The 17,681-nt window shown below is 48.7% G+C and overlaps 1 long non-coding RNA gene across 8 annotated transcripts in view; it reads right to left on the bottom strand.

The window, feature by feature from the left end:
• LOC137776261 (uncharacterized) overlaps positions 1–17,681 on the bottom strand; it is a 370,431-nt gene that overhangs the window by 166,829 nt on the left and 185,921 nt on the right. The window lies entirely within an intron of this gene.

Genomic DNA, 17,681 nt, shown 5'->3' on the forward strand with positions numbered 1-17,681 from the left:
AAAGTTGTACCCTGCACCATCCACTCATTCCTTCCTTCATCCATCCATTCATTCCTTCCTTCATCCCTTAGCTTGTTTACCAGAGCAGCACATCCCTCTACCCAGGGCTCTAGAAGTGTCAGCCCCCCTGAAATGCATGTGGGAGACAGAGGCAGGGAGCAGGTCTCCCCCCACCCCAGGCCTCCTTGTCTCTCACTGCTGAGGAGGCAGCTGCAGCCAGACATTTGGAAACCATTACAAACATCCCCGTCTGATTCTGTTCCCCCCTGTGCGTAGCTTAAAGCAACAGATTCCAAGGAATTTTGGCTGCGTTCCTTGGCAGAGGGAGACCCAGAGGAATGATGAAGAGAGCTCTCTCCTCTCCACGCCATCCACACATGGTCCTCTTCATTTCAGGGTCCAGAGCAATGGGCAGCAAACCCAGAGGGGTGTGGGCAAGAGTTAACGCCAGGAGGACTTGGGTCTCAGCCCAGACACGGCCACGTCCTGGTGGAGCCACCTCTCTGAGCCTCAGTTTCCCTATCTGTAAATGGAAATAGTCATAGTATGAAGACTCACTACCCTTATTGTGAGGAACCCACCAGTCAATATAAATTAAATGCCTGACACATGGTAGGTCTTCAAGAAATTCTATTTCTCTCCCATTCTCATTTCAAGGTTGCCTTTGATGTGACCAAGAAAGCAAGGAGGTGGATTAAATGAGAGCTTGGTGCAGCAGTGAAGTCCCCAGGCTGCTGGATGTCCTCGACAAAGTCACTTTCCATCCCTGTGCCTCAGTTTCCCCAGACTTCCAGCTCTCGCACCCTGACTTTCTCTGCATTGGTGCCCTGCCCGACAGGGGCTCCCAGCATGACCCTAGCCTAGGTGGTCCTCCAAAGCCCTCCGAGTCTTCCTCTTACCCCTCCCCTCTCCTCCATCATTTTCTCTCATTTTTTTCTGTTTCCTTGTTCTCCCTCTTTTTTCTCCTGCCTCTCTCTCTTTCTCCCCTGTTCCTTTGGTTACATCTTCTCATGTGTTTCCTTTGCTCGTCTTCCTCTCCATCCTCCCTCCTCAATCCCCATGCCCTTTTCTCTGTCTGTCTCTTTAAATGTCTCTCTGTGTCTGTCTCTCTCTGGCTCTGTCTGTCTGTCCCTCTTTCCTATCCGTGCTTTCTCTCTCTCCCTCTCTCTCTCTCACTCACTCTCTCTCTCTCCCTCTCCACCCCATCACTTTGTTCCCTGTCCCTCCATGCATCTCTGCCTCTCTATCCATCTCTCCCCAACTCCCACCTACCTGCATCCATTCACTTCATCCAGCCTCTCCCAGGAAAGCGCCACAAGCCCATTCATCCCAGAAGGAGCTATCTCCTGCAGCCACACCTCTCTCCAGGTCCCAGTAACACCCTCTTCTCTCTCCTCCAGGCCTCAGGGTGCTAATGGCTCCCTTCTGTTGCCAGCCCAGAGGTGCTGCACCATCCTTTTGGGCCCCCTTAACTCTGGCCACACTCTGATCCTTCCTCCCTTCATTACATGTCCCCTTGGTCACCCCAGGTTGAGTTGCTACTTGTTTCCTGCTGTGACACAGATGGATGCAAATTCCCTCCTTCTGCTGAACACCTCATGCCATCTTCTCCCCCTCTTCTCTCCTCTCACCCCTCCCCACCTCTCTGCTCACACCCACCCTCCTATACTGGGCCCAGATCTGCTCCCCAGCCAGACTGGGAGCTCCATAAGGGACAGACCTTGCCTAGACCTCCCAGGCCCCCTTGCTCAGTCCACTGCACTTAGTCCGCTCTCAGGGGCTGTTAAGGTATCACTGAATGAATCAGGGCAGTGGGGGAGCAAGATCGTGGCCAGCATGCCAGCAAGTCAGGTGTGTCTGCAGCACTGCCTGGGATGCTCAAAGGAGTCCACTCTGGTCCTGTCCCTCCCCCTCCACGGGCATCCTGTCAGAGCCCCTGCAGCCCTGCGGTGGGGGGATCCCTGACAACGGGGCGCTGCCAGGCTCCAGCTCCACCAATTCCACAGCACCTCTCCACACGCCCCGAGCTCATGGATGGGAGGGCTACCCTGCTCCTGGCGCCTGTTCAAGCTGCCTGGTGAACTAAAATTGATTTTTTATCGTTGCTCTGGAGCGAGCTTAATGAATCTGTTAGTGACGGCTGCCTGCCCCAAACGTCTCCCAGTGCCTGTGCCTCCAGAACCGCTCTTCCTATGAAAGAAAAGGAGTTATTTAAGGTTCAGCCTGTGCCCCTGAGAGCATCTGGGCATCAACTGTGCCACGCCTCATTCTTCCTGGGGTGTTTCCCATACTGGGGCAAGGCTCTAATGTGAGTTAGAGACGGAAAGGCAATGCAGAGGTTTAGTTTAGTACACGTGTGCCTAGGGACCAACTGTCCATCTGTACATCCATCCACCCATTCATCCATCTACCTATTCACCTGCGCATTCACCCATCCACCCAACCATTCATTCCACCGCCCCCCCAGCCATCTGTTTACCTACCCATCCATCCACTCATGCATCCACGCATCCATCCATCCACCTATCTTGCAATCCATTCATCCATCCCTTCATCTATCCATACATTTATCCACCCACCCATCCATCCATCCATCCATCCATCCATTCATCTATCCATATGTCCACTCACTAATCCATGTATCCACCCATCCACCCAACCATTCATCCACCCATCCATTCATTTGTTTACCTACCTATCCATCCATCTGCATCCGTCCATCCACCTATCTTTCAATCCATTCATCCATCCCGTCACCCATCCATACATCTATCCATTCACTCATCCCACCACCCATACAACCATCCTTCCATCCATCCTTCCATTCATCCATCCCTCCATTCATCTGCCCATCCATCCATAAACCCATCCATCTCTCCATTGTTTCATTTATTTCTTCATTCACTTGGCTTTATACATACTTATTATGAAACCCAACATCCTTACTGTGGTCTACAGGGTACCACAGTACTGCCCCTCAACCTGTTTCCCTCCACTCTCCCCTCTCACCCCACTCCAGTCACTCTGACATTGCTGCTGCAGGCCCTTTGCATCTGCTCTCTCCTCTGTCAGAAACTCTCTTTCCCGGACACCCCCATGGCTTACTCCCTTCCTTCACTAGGCCTCTGCTCAAACTTCATCACTTCCAAAAGGCCTTCTCTGATCACTCTCGATATAAGTTAGCAACTCTGTCACTCTTTATCCTTTATCCCCCTTTTAATTTCCACAGAGTGTTCCTTGCCCTCTGACATTATATCATAAATTAATTTATCTTGTTCAGTGACTATTGTCTTCCACTAGAATGAAGTTCTATGAAGATAAGGGCTGTGCCAGTTCCACTAGCCACTGTACCCTGTGTTCTAGAACCATGCCTGGTCTGTAATCGATACTCAGGAAGGTTGATTTACTGAATCAATTATTTCATTAGCTAATACATGCTCTGTCACTTCTGTCACATACTAAGCACTGAAATGAATGGTTAACAAAACCAGGCAGAGCCCTTCCCCGCACAGGACACCAGCTCCCTGGAAACACATGACGAAGGAGGAGACCGAGCCAAACAACCATGCGCGTGATTGTAAAACTCTGTCTGGGCTAACAGCCTTGAGCAAGGTCACATGGGGTCTATAAACATTTTTAAGTTGTTTGTGTGGTTTTTTTTTTTTTTTGCTCGCATCCCCAAGGCATCCTGTCTGCCCACATCACCCACGAAGATGCTGGTTGAAACTAGAACCTGACTTCTCAATTCTTTGCTGCTCTTCTCAAGCCTCCAGCTCTGCTCAGCCCTCTCCCTGTTCCTCCAGGCCCTCTGTCGGCAAGGAGAGAGGAGACAGCGGGCGGGCGGGACTGCTTGTGCCTCTCTGAGTTGGTCCCAGGCCTGGCTCAGAGCATGGATGTAACTGGGTTCATTCTCCCTCTTTTTCTTCTTCCATCCAAGCCGGGAGCCAGGCCCGTGGTGCTGCCCTGCCTCAGGGAGAAGGTGTTTAAATAAGCCAGAGGCCCTGCCTATGTTTTATGAGGTGTCTGAGTCCCCCAGAATGTGGTACCAGATACTCTGAAGGGTAAGGGGAATGGAGCACACATTTGGGGACAACAGGGATGCAGGAGGAGCACCTCAAGACCAAAATGAGGTTGGGGGCTGGATGGGGGGGAAGGTGGGGACCTGACCTGAGTATCTTGGGGATGTTACCGGACCTCAGGAGGCACAATTGTGGGTGCACCAAGGGTGGTATAATGCTGGCCACAAGAGCTCCCTGAGACCTCCTTCCTCAAGATCCCCACGCCTGCAGCTTCAGGATGGCCAATGGCTGTAGCAGTTCCTATTTCTCCAAAAGGGCCACAGCAATATTTCCAATCCTCTCTGCTCTTCAAAAGCTTTGCCACACCCCACCAAGAAGTAGCATCTATTCCCCTTCCCCTTGACCCTGGGAGGATTTGTGACTGCTCTGACAACTAAAGTTCATGAATAGTAATGGCATGTGACTTCGGGAGCTAGGGGGACACAGTTTCTACCTGGACCTCTTTTTCTTGGGATGCCCAGGCCTGGAACCAGCCACCATGTTGTGAGGAAGTCCAGGCTCCACGGAGAGGCTGTGGTGGACGTGCTGGCCTATGGTCCCAGCTAAGTTCTCAGCTTACAACCCTCATCAGCCGTCGATTAAGCAAATAAGTGAGAGTTCAGATGATTCCAACTCCCAGCCTTCAAGCCTTCTGGCTAAAGTCCTAGACATCATGGAGCAGGGACAAGCCATCCCCGCTGTGGCCTATCTGAACTCCTGACCCACAGACACCATGAGCATAATAAATGCTCAGTGCTTCACGTCACTGAGTTTTGGGGTGATTTTTTTTAACACAGCCAGAGTAACTGGGACAGCAAGTACACATAATACAGCTCCCAGTGGGCCAGCCACTGTGCTAAGCATTTTACAAATATTCACTCAATCTTCAAAACTTCTAGAAGTCCTATTCATATCTCCATTTTACAGGTGAGGAACTGAGGCACAGAGGAAAAGTAACTTGCCCAAGGCCACAAAATAAGTGGCTGAGCTGGGATTTGAACCCAGGCAGTTTGACTCTAGGGCTCGTACTCTTAACAACTAGCCAGGGCAGTCTGGTGCAATTTGCATCCTCAGGGCAGTGGGAGAAATGTAAGGTTGATCATTGGAGCCCCAGGTTGTGGATGTACAACCTCAAGGGCTTGCTGTCCCTTGTAATCAAAATTGGAGGTCTTTACAACTCTATAGGATAGGACTTCACTGTTGAATGCAAGTTGATAAATAGCAATACCCAGCAAACTAGGGATGGATCAGTGGATGGATGGATGGATGGATAGATAGACAGATAATGGTAGTTGGTGGTGCGTTTTTTGTTTTGTTTTTTGTGGGTTTTTCAATGTATATAGGAGTTATAGCTTAATGATAAATGTTTGTTCTGCAGGATCTGAGAAAGACAAACTAGAGATGGAGTCCCAGCTCCCTGTTTCACCGACTCTCTCAAAGCCTCAGTTTCCTCACCTGTAAAATGGTCATGACCTTATCCCTCTCAGGGGATGTGACAAAGATTCATGGAGATAACACTTCTAAAGCACTTTTCGCAATGCCAGCACCTCGTAAATGCTAGATTCCTACTCCGCCCCCAACCCCTTGTCCGTGCCGTTTCCTCATCCTTTCCCAGCTTCCACACCCCCTGCAGCTGACCTGCGGCTGTCCCAGGCAGCAGGGGTCCCCCGACTCCCCACTGCCCTCGAGCTGGTGGTCACAGAAGTGTGTCTCCCTCTAACGTGCGATGCCAGGCTTGCTGGCAGCCTCCAGCGCCGAGCACAGCTGCCAGGCCGGCATGCCTCCTTCCTCACAGCTGCTGGGATGCGACCTTGTCTATCAGGCGGTCCTGGGAAACTCGCTGAGTATGCTCCCAGCTTGGTAGGTGACATAAATATTTTCCAACATGCAGGCAACAATCTGATTGGTGCCTTCCCCAGAGTGCCAAGCTCCAAGCTTGGGGCTGCAGAAGCAAAAAGGAAAAAAAAAATTCCTTTTGCCAATGAAGTCTGGCTCCTTCCTTCACTGAAGTGTTTAACTCTTCCTGTCTCCTGTTTGTTTCCTTGTTTACTCCAAGTTCTAACCCAAACGGCTGACATTCAGCAGGATTTTGGGAAATGCTTACACTCGTTAGGACAGCACTGGCCCTCCCTTCACGGAGCCAAAAAACAATCTAGGGCAGCATCTCAGACTTGAGTGTGTATTAGAAACCACCCAAGGTGAGAATAACATAGTGGCTTAAAATTTAATTTAAAATATTTTTTAAAGAGTCCTTATCTCTCAGAGGTAGATGCAGCACTATCCAAAGATGAAATGGCAGGGTGTCTAGATTTGTTCCAAAATAATACAGGAGGCAGCTACACAGGGAGAGTAATGCTATTGCTTCTAATTTCCAGATGATAAAACTGAGGCTTAGAGAGACTGGGCTGGACAAGGTACCTCAGCCAGGGAGTGCTGGTGGGCGGATTTGAACCCAGGGAGTACGCCTCCAGAGCCTGGAGATCCTGAGCTCCTGGTAAGACATTGTCTTAGCTTCTTCACTGACCGCTTCCCTGGGTGACACGCACCTGGAAACCAACCCAGAAAGTCACACGCAGGGCGTTCTGTAATTCTATCTCATAAACAGATGCAAATCAGGTCCTTGAGCAAGACAGGAATTTTCCTGCTTTGAAAATGGAAAATAGTGGTGTGATTTTTGTAGCTACCATCTCTTGAGCAGGCGCCCAGCGTGTTCCAGCCACAGTGGAAAGCAACGCACGTTTGTTATGTCATGGAAGGCTCACAACTCCTTCAGGGAGATGGGACAGTAGTTTAACTTCTAAAATACACAGCACTCAGCAACGTTCAGGGGGAGCCTTGCCTGAGGTCACACACAGGTATCTGGGGGCGAGGGGAGTCTGCCTGACTCCCAAGCGCAACCGGATCTCCTTCCATCCACCGGGCTGCCTGCAGATGGATACAGCCCTTCACTCTGGGGATACAGGACACTATAATGAGAATGCAGTCAGTGCAGTTTTTACAGAAAACTCAGAAGGCGTCTCACCAAAGCAGCGTCTTGCATCCAGTTTGAGTTAATTTCAAGGGCAAAGCATTAAAAGATAAATGGACATAGGAAAGGCTACAGCAGGCATACCTACTGAGGAGTGCTGAATACCCGATCTTTTGATGGCCTAATCTGCTATGACGTGGGCCTCACGATCTTCTGGAGGAGGGAGGCCAGCGTGCTCCTCATCCCCTGGAGCCCCCGTGATGCTGAGCCCTCCCTGGCCTCTAAGAAGACTGGAGAGGGGTCTCAACAGAGCTCCCGGAGAAGACCCTTCCTGTACTTTGACATCCGCCCCCAAGGAGAATGGCCTTTATTTTGGGGGGTGGGGGAGGGGAAGGAATAGCAATCTAGATTCTCACTTTATACAACAAAATAAATTCCAGATGAATTTTGTAAATGCAGAGCCAAATGTAAAAATTAATAAAAATTTGAAGACAAAAATGGAGAGTTAATGATACCACAGAGGGGAAGGCATTTCTTAAGCAGAAAAAAACAAAGAAATGAATCACAAAGGAAGGGAAAATTGGATAGATTTGTGTACCTGAAATGAAATAGAAAAAAGAAGGTGTAACTAAAGACTTAATAAATGAAATTAAAATCCAGCTGACAGAAAGAGAAAAACAAATACCGTATGCTAACCCATATATATGGAATCTAAAAAAAAAAAAAAAAAAAAAAATGGTTCTGAAGAACCTAGGGGCAGGACAGGAATAAAGACCCAGACATAGAGAATGGACTTGAGGACACGGGGAGGGGGAAGGGTAAGCTGGGACGAAGTGAGAGAGTGGCATGGACATATATATACTACAAAATGTAAAATAGATAGCTAGTGAGAAGCAGCAGCATAGCACAGGGAGATCAGCTTGGTGCTTTGTGACCACCTAGAGGGGTGGGAGACGCAGGAGGGAGGGGATATGCGGATATAAGTATATGTATAGCTGATTCGCTTTGTTATACAGCAGAAACTAACACAACATTGTAAAGCAATTATATTCCAATAAAGATGTTAAAAAAAAAATCCAGCTGACAAACAGATGAAAAATATTTGCAACACTTAATGATAAACAAATGGTTAGTGCCCCCCATATTTTTTACCAGGCTCGTGCATATCAAACAGAAAACACTAAAACCCTAAGAGAAAAAAAGTCAAAGGAAATGAACAGTTCCCAGAAGAAATGTAAACGACGGATGGACCCATGAAAAAATGTATATAGACAATCTCACAAGAAGCAAATTCTTGGTTTGGCACAGATTTTAATGAGTTGATTCTGTATTGGCGAGAGGAAGGTGAGCTAGGTCCCTTGACCAACACTGGAGAGGGAAATCACCTTTTTTTTTTTTTTGGTCACACCTCAGATCAGGGATCAAACCCGTGCCCCCTGAAGTGGAACCGCAGAGTCTTAACCATGGGACTGCCAGGGAAGTCCCCGGAAATCACCTTTCTGGAAGGCATCTAGTTACGTAACAAGAGACTTAAAACTTCTGTTTCTGACTCACTAATACCACTTCCAAGAACCCATCCTCAGGGAAGATCATGGGTACAAAGATTGAAACCATCCCAAATATTTCCACTACATCATGGATTGAACCTACAATGGGATTCTGTACTGCTCTTTAGAAAGCTGTTAAAAACTAATGATTAAGATAGAACGTGGTAAAAATCTCGGAAACAAAAACCGCATTTTCGAAATGATGCTGAATTTTCGAATGAAGTTGACAGACGTGAGCACATGGCTGTATGGACCTGAGTAAATGCAGAAATATTAGTGGAAGGATATTCACCATACAATTAACAGTGGGTTTGGGAATTGGGGACAGTGTTTAATGTTCCTCCTTATATTTTTGTATGTTATAAATGTTCTATTATAAGCACATATTGTTTTTGTAATAAGGAAACATTTTAAGCCAATCCAGTAAAACTAGAAAAGCCGCCCTCTATTTGGGGCCATTTGGGCAGGTAGGAGCCTCAAAAGATGCGTAAGGTAAGGCAGGGTTTCTCAACCCTGGGGCCGATAATCCTTTGTGGTGGGGACCGTCCCGTGCATTATAGGAGGTGTAGCAACATCCCTGGCCTCTACCCACCAGACGCTAGTAGCAAACCTCCCAAGTTGTAACAAGCAAAAAGGTCTCCAGACATGGCCAAATGTCTCCTGGGGGGGGAGGGGGGACAAAAATCACCTCTGGGTGAGAACCACGGCAACCAGGAGTAAGGAAGGAGCACTTTTCATCTGTTTGTTCTGGGGGTGATATTCGTCTATCCTTTTGTTCACTCATTCGTTCATTGAACAGACGTTTTCAGATCCCGGCTCTGTGAGCCGGGAGACCCGAGTGCTAGCCCCATGTCAGATTCTCACACTGTGACTTTAGGAAAGTCGTCTAAGGCTCCTTTATTTGTAAAACACTCCCTGAGACCCTGGCCCTGCCATAGGGAGTGTGCAGCCAGGGACAGCTCCACATAACTCCAGGCTCTGCCCTCAGGAGGTCACAGTCTGGGAGAGACAGCCACTATGCAGACAGCTATTATTTGTCCAGAGGGATGGGTGTTAACAGGGGCCTGTGAGTGGTGATGGATGAATGAAAGAGAGAGACTCTTGTCAGGGGTAACGATGGTGGCAATGCCTTTAAGGATAGCCCTTCACATGTGCACCACACTTTAAGTGGGTCTTCAGAGTCTTGGCAGGAAACCGATGGTGCATTTGGTGGGGTAACCTAGGAGAGTTTAAGAATGGGGTACTTTCAAAAGCGAGGGAGGGGGAGAGGGAAAGCAACAGGGGATGATGATGCAGCAGCACCTGTGGGCAGCAGCAGCCGAGAGCCCATCCATCCCTAGGCCTCAAGGCGTCACAAGAGCGACTGACACTGGGTCCCGGAGAGAGCTGTGGCTGCCACTGTGGGAGAGAGCCACGCAGCAGGAAGGGAGGTGTTGGGTAGGGCAACACAGCCACCGTCAACCCAGAGCCAGGCAGGGAGGCAGCAGAAGGAAGAAATATCTCAGCCTCAGTCTCCTCCTGCCCTCCAATTTCCTGACATTGCCTCCCACTGGCCAAACCATACAGGGCACAAGAGAGCAAGGGAGCCTGCTGATACAGCCCACGTGGGTCCGCTACCTGAGTCAAACTGCAGATGGAGAAGGATAAAGAGGATCGAGAGGGGCATTCAGACGTCCAGGGCAGAAAGCACTATCTCTTGCCTTCTCATTCCATCCCTACGACAGTCCTGCAAGGTAGATTTTATTATCCACCTTTTATATAAGAGGAAGCTAAGGTTCAGAGAGGTATAATGACTTTCCCAAAGTCATACAGCCAAAAGGGATGGAGCCGGGATTGAAAGCATGGTTTGCCTGAGTCTCTGAGCTCCAGGCTTTATAGTTAGGAGAATCTGGGTTCAAATCCCAGCCCCCTCCACTTATTAGCTTTTGACCTTGGGTAACACCTGTGTATCTCTGAATGGACCAACCTGTAAAGCGGTGCTAGTGACTCCTACACCAGTGGGGCCCTTGCTGAGTGGGGAGGGAGCTAATTCAGGCAGGGGCCTGCCCCACTTCCCACTGGGTAGTTATTAACCAGAGCATCAGACTCTACATTAGGCAGGGGGCAATTTGTCTGCCTCTTCCGCCACCTGCAGAATCGATCTCCATGCTCAGCTGCCTCATTGAGATTCAGGTCCTCAGCTCTGGGACTCCATCCCAGTGTCTGGTCAATAGCTTATATTTTTAATTTGTCAATAATCAGTTGGGACCTTGGCCAGTGCCCCGCAGATGGCTCAGCAAGATCGCTCAGCAGTGGGGAGAGGAGAGGAGGGCAGTGTGCGTGAAGGGGAACAGACCCTGAGCGGGGCTGATAAACCCAGGTGGGGATGGGGGACAGCTGGGTACCCACAGCAGCCTGACTTTCCAGGCCATGGCCTGGGTGTCAGGAGACCTAGGGAGTCATGGATAAGTACACGAGCTTGAAGTCAACAAAACCTGGGTTCAATTCCAGCTCTGCCGCTTTAAAGACAGGTGGCCTTGACCAAGAGACTGGCCTCTCAGAGCCTTTCTTTCCCCATTTGTCAGGCGGCTGCCATGATAACAACACATAACCCATAGGGTTGTAGGACAGCCACATGAGTTAATAAATGTGAAGTGCCTAGGACACTGCCTGCCATATTATACACATTAACTATTGAGATTTTTTTTGTCAAACAAGAGAGACAATTTGTAAATAAACAGTGATTTTCAGTGCACTTGCTGATTCCCAATACAGAGGGGGAAGCTGACACCCACAGAGGGGAAATGATCATCCCCAGTTTACAGACGAGGAAGTTGAGGCTCAGAGAAGCCAATTCACTTTCCCAAGGTCACACAGCTGGGGTGCGGTAGAGCCAGGGTTGCAAACCCATGGAGTCCAACCCCAGGCCTCCTGCTTCTAATCACCCTGCAACAGACAGATTCTACAACTTAAGTGTCCAAAACAAAGAGGAAAACGATGCAGCTTTACCTCCCTCCCTCCATTCTTGGGCTTTTTTGTGAATAAGTGTATTGCTTCATTTTCTCTCTGACAAGGAGGCACCAGTGCCCACCAGAGGGCAGGGAAGTGAGGACAGCGGGAAAATCTGTTTTCCTCATGAGTCTTTACCCATCCTGTCACTAAAAAAAAGAAAAAAAACTCAGTTCCTACCCATCCTGTGCCCTTCCCAATAAAAGAGCCCAGGAGAGACCAGGAGTACTGGAACAGGGGTGGCTGAAGAAGCCGGCATTGCCCCAGGAGGGAGCAGGGGTCTTCCCAAGGTCAAAGGCAGACAGCATTAGAGCCAGGATATGAACACAGGACATCGACGGCCAGTCCAGGGCTTTCTTGGCTGGCCGTGTCTGCTTACCTGGTCCTCTGCCTCTAACATCATGAGTGCCTGATTCCCCATTCTGCTGTCACTGTTGGTGCCTCTTCTTGTGGACTTCACTGTCAGGCTCCAATGGACAGGGAGATTCTCAAAGACAAGCCAGGCAAACGCTCCAACACCCTGTGGGTTGTCCAGCAGGCTCCTGAGATACACATGCTTCCCAGGCTTTCCCCTCTGCAGCCTCTGGGACCCACACAGCCCTGGAGATTTCCTCCTCTTTTCTTCCTGCCAGGCTCCTCGTTCTCCAGAGAACCTGCCCCTTGAGTCTGACCTATTGCAGTAAGCTTTTCCACCAGAAAACTCCCCAGACACCACTAGAATCCCCCATAGGTAGAATGCGGAAGCAGCTAAATGCCCCCAGAGGCTCCCCGAGCTCCTGCGACCACCTGCGAAGTGTAGATCACAGGCGGGATCACAAATGCCCCAGAACATCAGTCCCTCGGGAGCCTCAGTGACCACCTAGCCCCCTTCCAATTGAACAGAGGAGAAACTGAGGCTTGCAGATGGGGAGTGGCTTGCTGAAAGAGGCAGAACCAGCTGGTACAGAGCCGGGATTCTCTTCTCTGTGCGTGGCGCCCCTCACATCCTCACCGATGCTGGCAGTAGTGGGTGGGCCAGAGCAAACCCATCCTCATGGCTGCAGACAACTCCAAGGGAAGCAGGCTTTCTTGAGAGCCTCCTAGTGTGGAGATCTCTCAGACTGTGGTGGATGGAGTAAGGAGAGTGAGTTTTGTCTGTGCTTTGCTGTTAGCTTGCTGAGTAAACCCAGGGAAGTCTCCTTCCCTCTCTAAGTCTTAGTTACTCCATCTGTAATGGGTCATAACAAGTCATCAGCGTCATCAGGAGGACGAAGCACCATCATCATCATCACCACCTTTTCCTCCTCCCTTTCCTCCTCACTTCCTCTTCTTATTCTCCTTCTTCTTTTTCTTTGCAGCTCTCATTTATTAAACACTTGCAGCATACTCAAGACATATTTCAAAAAAAGTCTGTAAGAAGCTGAGGAGGAAGTTCTTATTACCCTGCTTTCCAGGTGATGAAACTCAGGGTTGGAAAGATTTATTTGCTTGTCCTGGGTCACTATAATATCCCCAGAGAAGCAACCAGCATTTGGACCTGAGCAGTCAAAGAGTCAGCAAACTTAACCCCTGCCCAACCCTCCTCCCATGCAGAAGAACTTGGCCACTGAGGAGACCCTGCAAAGGTCGGAGATGATTCTTCCCCTGATGTTCTTATTGGTTTCACAATCCAGAGCAGTCACATTCGAGCCCAAGCATGAAGCATTTGGTCAGCATCCCAGGAGGGCCAGCTTTAATTCTTCCTGCCTGTCCCTCAGCTGGGACCGAGGACGGCAGGTGGGTTTGCTGAGGGGCAGTCAGATGTGACATGGGTCAGAGAACAAGTGAGGAAGGGGCATTTAACATGTTTGGGTTCTTCAGTGGCTGGGGGGTCATCTATGCAGGAAGTGACTTGAGTCTACAGATTTCCCATAGGGCCGGGGGTGTCAGCCAGCCTGGTGACAGGGAAGCCCTTGGGCAGAGAGGTGGAGGTGGCATTGCTAAGCCTTTGTACCAGCACAGGGTCCCTTCCAGATTTTTCTCACCATCTGATGTGCCTGCCCCACTGGCTGTATGGCTGGGGCAGACTACCTCCCTCTCTGGGCACAATTTCTCAATCAGTGTAACATATACATTGGGGCTGAGAAATAGCAGTGCCGGCTAGAGCTACTTCTTCAGAAGTTCCTATCCCCTGGTTAGAGTTTCTAACTTCTACTATCTGCCCATTAGAATTACTTGGGCAGGGGGGAGGGCATCTTAAAAATGTCAATGCCCGGGCCCTGTCTCTAAACAATTAAAAATACTTGGGGATTGGGCTCAGGCATCAATATTCTTTAAGACTCTCCAGGTGGCTCAAACTAGTAGTTGCTCTGTACCATCCCTGGAGCAATGTCTCTTGAGTGGCAGGTGTGAGTAGCGCCATATGACCACTAAGAAACGGAGGCCCAAACAGGGAAATGATCTGCCCAAGGTCACAAGTAAAGACTCGGGGGTCTCTGTCCAGAGTGCTGAAATGGGACGTTCCCTGGACTCTGGCCTAAGGCTGGTGCGTGTGTTCCTGGGATCCCACTCTCACCTTCTCACAGATTGCTTGTCCCATAAAAGACATTTTCTCTTGTTTTCTTTCTTCCTTTCTCTCTACATATCATTTTCTCTCTCCCTCACTCCCCCACCTCTCTCTTTTCATAAGTGTATCTCTTCCTCCCTCCCTGTTTCTCTCTCTCTCTCTCTCTCTCTCTCTCTCTCTCTCTCCTCCCTCTCACTTTCTCCCCATCTCTTCCTTGTTTTATCTTTCTCTCCATCTCTCTCTTTCCTTCTTCTGCATTTCTCTCTACTTTCTCTTCTTTTCGCCTCTCTCTCTCCATCTCTCTCTCTCCTCCTTCTGTCTCTTTCTCTCCCTCTCTCCTGGCTCCAATCTCCACCTTCCCAGCTGCTCCCTAGGACCCTTGACTTGAATCTCTTCCTCAGCCAGTCCCTCTCCTTCTGGCTGCCTCCCCAAGAGCAAACACTGACCTCTAGACCAAATTCTCCTTCCCTATCCTTGCCCAGCCCTTTGAAGAAGTCTAGCTTCTCTCTATGACCCTAGATGGGGATTCAGAACCAGAGATGTCCTTTCCTTTTCAATCTCCCACTGTAGAGAGATCCCACCACTGGGGAAAGTGGCTTCCCATAATCCAGTGGGGGCAATGGTTTCACAGCAGCCCCTCCCTATGGGGACACATTCCTTCAATCAAAAAGCCTCATGCTGAGCATCTACTGTGTATCGCAAGATTCTCAGAACAGAGCAATAATGAAGGTGGCCTGACCGCTTCTCCCCTCTTTCCAGTGAGGGAGACAAAAAACAAGCAAAGAATTTAGACACTGATTTTAATTCTTTATCATTAAGATAATGGCCAAGATGTTGGGGTAAAGGATGACTCTGGGGTGGAACACGGCTGCTTTAGGTTGAAAGATCAAGGAAAAGTGTCTCCAAAGAACTGACATTTAAACTAAGACCTAAAAGATGAGAAGGAATCGGCCATGCCAAGGGCCAGGAAAAGAGGATTTCAAGCGGAGGGCACAACAAGTGCAAAGGCCCTGACCCTGGAAAGAATCTGATATGGTCAAATAACAGAAATAAGGCTCATGAAACTGGAATAACAGAAATAAGGAATAAATATCAGGAGGTAAGGTTGGGGATAGCAACGGCCAGACTCTGAACGTCCTTGGAGTCTGCAAAACAGAGTTTTGATTTTATTTTTGGTGTCATGGGTTTGGGGCTGGGGCAAGCCTATCATCTCATTTGCATGGTCATCGGTCCCTGTGTGCAGTAGGATGGGAAAGAGTGGACATAAGGACGTAGATCATTTCATAGTTTTGGCTTAGATTTAGCGGTTCTTTAAAAAGTGGTATTTTCGCCCTTCTCTTTCCCAACTCCACCCCACCAGGGCTTCAGCAATTCTAACTCACCTAATCCCCCTCACAGAACCTAAATCTAGGGCCCTGCCTCAGGAATAGTGGCAATCATCATCATCACCATCATCACCACCACCACCACCATCATCACCATCCTCATTATTTCCAGGCGGCTCTAACTGACATAGGGGTGAAAGCAAGGAATAAATTAAATGATCCTTAATGGTCTAGTTCAAATTTTTGCCATAAAGGTAAGGACAAATGTATTAATCCCATAAGCATTTACAGAATGCCTGCTGTATGCAATAGAGAAACAGACCCCTGAGTAGCTAATATGAATACTAATATCAAAAGCTGCTAACATTTATTGGACATTTGCTAAGGGCCAGTTCCCTTGCTAAGGGTTTTACATGAATAATCTCTAAATCCTTATGATAATCCTATGAGCCTTTCCACTTTTCTGATGAGAAAATTGAGACACAGGGAGCTGAAGCAATCAATTAGGCAAATTAAAATCTACCTACTCCATCCCTATCCTTGAAGCAAGTTTTGGCTGCTCCGCTTGCCCCCAACCCCCTAAAAGGTTACCTTAGAGGGAACATATAGTTCAGCCTGGGAGAATCAGAGGTCAGTTTGCCCAAGTGAATTCCAATCTGAGCATTTTTAGTCTATTTATACTTGGCTTCTCTGAAATTATTTCTTTAAGTGTAAAAAAAAAAAAGGGTAATTGCTCAAGAAAGGGTGACTGGTGTACTAGCAACAGTAGTTTTAGAATTCATAACCATGTTAGCCCTTACGGGTAACTTCTTATGCCCAAGGGACAACCTAATTAATGGTAGAGTTTCAGGCACGTTGTCAAGAAGAGGGGATAGTATGTTTTTGAGTGAAAGTCTGAGAGTGGTGGCTGATCCAGGGGCGGAAGGTTTCTATAGGGACAGCCTGTCCCTCTGGGCTGAACTGAGTGTCCATCCTCCTCCTTAGGGAGACCAAAGGGGAACCTCCTCACCGTACCCCCAGCAGTGACATTCTCCCCCTAAGCCCTTCCTCAGAGCCACAAGCTATTTCACCCCTTCCGGAACGCATGACTAATAAGCGCTTCGTCGAAGGCAATATTCAATCGTGCTGTGGGATGAAGGGACTCACGCACCATATATCACCCCAGCTGCTCTTACAAGCAGGAGATCGATAATCTAGCAATAGACATTTCATAATTAAAAGCAGACGACGAAGAAGATGATGAAGAGGGAGGAGAGGGTGGGGAAGGCAAGGACCCTGGCAGATGGTCCTGCATTTTCCTTAGCTTTTCGGTTCCTAAGGCTCCGGTGGATTTGCCAGAACAACAAGTCCTGTTTGGAGCTGTCCCAAAAGGCTGGCTGGGAAGGGACTTCAGTAAATTCACGTGGTCCGTCCGCCTGCCTGGAGGCTGGCTGGGGGTAAATGCTGCCATGTTTAGACTTGCTGAAGTGTCTTTTAAGACCCCACCGATGTCTTTCTGCATGACCCAAAGCTCACTGGATTGGACGTCCGTTCCTATTCTCTACCCACCAGTTCCATCTCCATTCTTAAGTTAAGCTTACAGATCTTCCTCTAGGAAAATCTTAACCTCAAGGTCCTTTGGTCCAGCATGGGATGAACATGACCTCCACAATCTCGAGGTGGTCATGTGGACCGTTCTGGCCAATGAGAGCATCCCATTCATTCTCAAGGCTGGAACAGTTGGCTGATGGACGCACATGTGACCTAAGTCAATCAAGGTAAATTCTGGGACTTTCACTGGAGCTGTTCCTCTCTTAGCTGGGGTTGGATGACAGAAACCTGAAGCTACTGTGGACTATCTTGTCATCATGGATTTAAAAAATGACTTCCAGCTGGCACACTGGAAAACAAAGCTGAGAGATGGAAATGTGGGAAAAGAGAGAGAAGGTAACCAACCAAGTCCTGGCAAAATTGGTGGACCTCTGAATTCAGCCACACATGAATCCAGGTTAGGCTTTTAGTTATGAGACCTCATAAATTCCTCTTTTGCCTAAATTACTTTGGCAGTGGAGTTTTCCTCTCTGTATATTAAAGAGTCCTGACAAATCCATTAGTCTTTCTAGGTCCACCCATCCAATAAATGAGTTGCTTAATGTAAAGGAAAATGCACAGATGGAGTTGGATTCAAAGTCCAGCTCCTGACTGCACTATCTACTAGCTGTGTGATCTTGGGCAAATTGCCTAAGCCTTTGGAAACTCAGTTTCCTCATCTGTAAAATGGGTATGGTGCCA

Source organism: Eschrichtius robustus, chromosome 14 (genome assembly GCF_028021215.1).
Source record: "Eschrichtius robustus isolate mEscRob2 chromosome 14, mEscRob2.pri, whole genome shotgun sequence".
In the NCBI taxonomy this organism is placed as follows: Eukaryota; Metazoa; Chordata; class Mammalia; order Artiodactyla; family Eschrichtiidae; genus Eschrichtius; species Eschrichtius robustus.